The 4233-nt window shown below is 34.8% G+C and overlaps 1 non-coding gene across 1 annotated transcript; it reads left to right on the top strand.

Moving 5' to 3' along the window:
- The first annotated feature begins 840 nt into the window (after positions 1-840).
- On the top strand, positions 841-924 carry TRNAY-GUA (transfer RNA tyrosine (anticodon GUA)). Its single transcript has one exon. It is a non-coding gene; the product is annotated as a tRNA-Tyr (tRNA).
- Positions 925-4233: the final 3309 nt, after the last annotated feature.

The raw sequence follows: 4233 nt of genomic DNA, 5'->3' as shown, positions 1-4233 counted from the left end.
GTATAAGTCGACCCAAGTTGCATCTTCATCTCCAGGGGCTCGGAAAGGCACTTTTGGAACACCAACGGGCATTTGTTTTAATGGAAAGAAGTGAAGCACTATACTCTAATATGGGAACGTAAAGTATATGAAGTTGTGTAACATATGAACTCTGGATGGATGGTATAGGGGAGGTTTTGAACCTATCTGGAAATAGAGCTTTAGATGGATCAAAGATCCATGTAAAAGATCCTTCCATTATTCGAGTTGATAATGTAACGAATCACACTTTTACCGCTAAACTATACCCGCCACGATCCGATTGTAACATACGGATCGATCTTTTGTCCCACCAACCCATTTATATTTTTTTGAGTCTTTTCCGGATAACTTCAATAGAGAACGATAAGCCCCATTCACTATTTAAATAATTTTAATAATTTTAATAATTTAAATTATTTAAATTATCAAAATTATCAAAATTATCAAGTATGAAACATTTTGTATAATTTGAGTCCATAAAGTCTTTTTTATCGGAACTGGGCCGATGGATCACAAATATAGATTTCGTAAATTGCTTTAGAGTTGTTTTAGTTGCAATATTTAATTTCTGAAGGGACTCCATTTTATCGATAGGCAAGTTTATTTGAAAAAAACCTTGAGGAAACCAAGAATTCTTGTAATATTATTGACAACTTCCCGATCACTTTCATATTATAAAGAATAGATTGGTGGCCCCTATCGTCTAGTGGATCAGGACATCTCTCTTTCAAGGAGGCAACGGGGATTCAACTTCCCCTGGGGGTACCATGATCCATTCGTTAGGTATCCTAAATAATTTTCAATTACTGTCTTGTTCCTGGGTCGATGCCCGAGTGGTTAATGAGGACGGACTGTAAATCCGTTGGCAATATGCCTACGCTGGTTCAAATCCAGCTCGACCCAACCAATATCATCAATACCAATTTATCGGTATGGTTATATTCATGCTAATCATGAATGAAAAGATAATTGGTTATTGAACCCCGACATCGATATCTATTCATATCGTAGATGCCCAATTCCGTATGAATCGATACATTTCAAAAATGAAAGAGAAGGATAAGATATTTAATCGACCTAGCACTCGCATAATCTATATGACCTATCTAGCACCTATCATATATATTTTTGTATTGTATATATATACTTGAGTAAATCAAATAAAATTGACAATATTAATGTTTAGTTTTAATGTCTATTTAGATTGCATTTATAAGTGGACAAATCTATTTGAGTGGGAAAATTGAAGTCAATGGCATGCCTTTCTCTATCATTATAAATTTGCATAGGCAAATTGAAGTCTAGAACTTGATGTACTCTATCTATTGGATTTTATGCTTGTGTAAATTAAATGGAATGGAAATCCATGCCAACAATTTTAAGATCTCAATTTATTAAATTATAAAGTGAAATGATGTTAGACTGCATTCCAATTGCAAGGTAATTGTGTATGGGAACAATGATTTAAATGGTAAAATCATTTCTTGAAAATGAAAATGAAAATGTAGTTAAACTAATATGTGAAATGCATTATGCCCTAAATTAATTAAAAAATGCATAGAGGTGGTTGAAGCGAATGTATTAAATAAAATAGAACCAGTTCACATGATTACATTTTATGTACACTCCAAATATCCAACAACAAATTGAGGATAATTTGCAAGTAAAACTGATGTGATAGTTGCATAACTAAACCAACCTAAGGGATAGCAAGGGCAGAGAAGGGGGTGCACTACTTAGGTGTGGGGTGGGTGGGGAATGTGATTTTATTGGTTGGAGGTTTATAGGGTTTGGTACCTTGGCCATGTTCATTTGGTACTACACATTTTAACCTAATTTTTGGGTAATTTTTTCCATATGTAGTTGAAGCCGTAACTCAAGGGTGATTCACTACTAAGAGAATATAAATAGCATGGCCTATGGATGGGACAAATGCTTGAGGTCTACAACAAGTTGGACGTGTATAGTGTTTGACAAAAATTGATGTTTTGAGCAAGACTTGTCCACAAGCCAAAGTCTAATGTACCCATCATATTTTTGCTACTTGGACATATCTCCTCTGGTGCAAAATAAAATCTTGCAACTAATCCTACTACTTGCATGATGTCTGGCCTTGATGCTATCACATATAACATGTTTCCAATCATTGAATTGTATAGTGTTTGATTTGCTTTCGGGGATTCATCACATTTGCTCAATTTACATCTTGTGATCATGGGTGTACTAACAACTGCACAATCTTTCATTCTAAATTTCTTCAAGATCTCCTTGATGTATTGGCACAACCTAAGGGATAGCAAGGGCAGAGAAGGGGGTGCACTACTTAGGTGTGGGGTGGGTGGGGAATGTGATTTTATTGGTTGGAGGTTTATAGGGTTTGGTACCTTGGCCATGCTCATTTGGTACTACACATTTTAACCTAATTTTTGGGTAATTTTTTCCATATGTAGTTGAAGCTGTAACTCAGGGGTGATTCACTACTAAGAGAATATAAATAGCATGGTCTATGGATGGGACAAATGCTTGAGGTCTACAACAAGTTGGACGTGTATAGTGTTTGACAGAAATTGATGTTTTGAGCAAGACTTGTCCACAAGCCAAAGTCTAATGTACCCATCATATTTTTGCTACTTGGACATATCTCCTCTGGTGCAAAATAAAATCTTGCAACTAATCCTACTACTTGCATGATGTCTGGCCTTGATGCTATCACATATAACATGTTTCCAATCATTGAATTGTATAGTGTTTGATTTGCTTTCGGGGATTCATCACATTTGCTCAATTTACATCTTGTGATCATGGGTGTACTAACAACTGCACAATCTTTCATTCTAAATTTCTTCAAGATCTCCTTGATGTATTGGCACAACCTAAGGGATAGCAAGGGCAGAGAAGGGGGTGCACTACTAGGTGTGGGGTGGGTGGGGAATGTGATTTTATTGGTTGGAGGTTTATAGGGTTTGGTACCTTGGCCATGTTCATTTGGTACTACACATTTTAACCTAATTTTTGGGTAATTTTTTCCATATGTAGTTGAAGCTGTAACTCAGGGGTGATTCACTACTAAGAGAATATAAATAGCATGGTCTATGGATGGGACAAATGCTTGAGGTCTACAACAAGTTGGACGTGTATAGTGTTTGACAGAAATTGATGTTTTGAGCAAGACTTGTCCACAAGCCAAAGTCTAATGTACCCATCATATTTTTGCTACTTGGACATATCTCCTCTGGTGCAAAATAAAATCTTGCAACTAATCCTACTACTTGCATGATGTCTGGCCTTGATGCTATCACATATAACATGTTTCCAATCATTGAATTGTATAGTGTTTGATTTGCTTTCGGGGATTCATCACATTTGCTCAATTTACATCTTGTGATCATGGGTGTACTAACAACTGCACAATCTTTCATTCTAAATTTCTTCAAGATCTCCTTGATGTATTTTCTCTAAGAAATGAATTCTCCTTTTGGATTCAAAAATCTACAAACCTAGGAAACAATAACAATTCTCCAAGGATGGGCATCTCAAATTATTTTTATATTTCTTTCGCATACTTTCGGTTCATTCTATTATCATTACTTCCAAAAATGATATCATGCACATAAACCACAACGATTAACATATTTTCATTTTCTTTTGTGATGTAAAGGTTGTTGTTTGCAACTCCTCTTTTAGAACCTTGTTGTTGTATGTATTTGTCAAGTCTTGAATACCAAGCTTTGGGAGCTTCTTTTATTCCATGGAGTGTTTTCTTCAATTTTCCTACATCATCTTCATTTTTTGAGAGTTGAAATCATTTTGGATTTTTAATATATAATTATTTTATTTTTCCATTTAGAAAGGCGAACTTGACATCCATTTGATAGGCTTTGAAGTTCTCAAAACACATAAATGACAAAAACATTTTGATTGCTTCTAATATTTTAACTAGAGAAAAGGTTTCTTCAAAGTAAATACCCTCAACTTGAGCACACTCTTAACCAATATTGCTTTATTTCTTATATCTTGTCCATTGTCATTCAACTTATGAAGAACCATTTAATGCCAACGAGATTCTTGTCTTTTGGTCTAGGCACAAGTTCCCATGTCTCATTCTTCTCAATATAATTCAATTATTTTTCCATAGCATTAACCCAATCTTCACTAACTTGTGTAAAGTTCTTGGCCTCTATTATGGAAAGAAAAGAATTTTTTTCTTTTCTT

The sequence above is a fragment of the Pinus tabuliformis genome, chromosome 4_1, assembly GCF_031772625.1.
Source record: "Pinus tabuliformis cultivar Carrire ecotype Pingquan chromosome 4_1, CPIR1, whole genome shotgun sequence".
Lineage (NCBI taxonomy): Eukaryota > Viridiplantae > Streptophyta > Pinopsida > Pinales > Pinaceae > Pinus > Pinus tabuliformis.
This window is presented reverse-complemented; position numbering and strand designations above follow the sequence as displayed.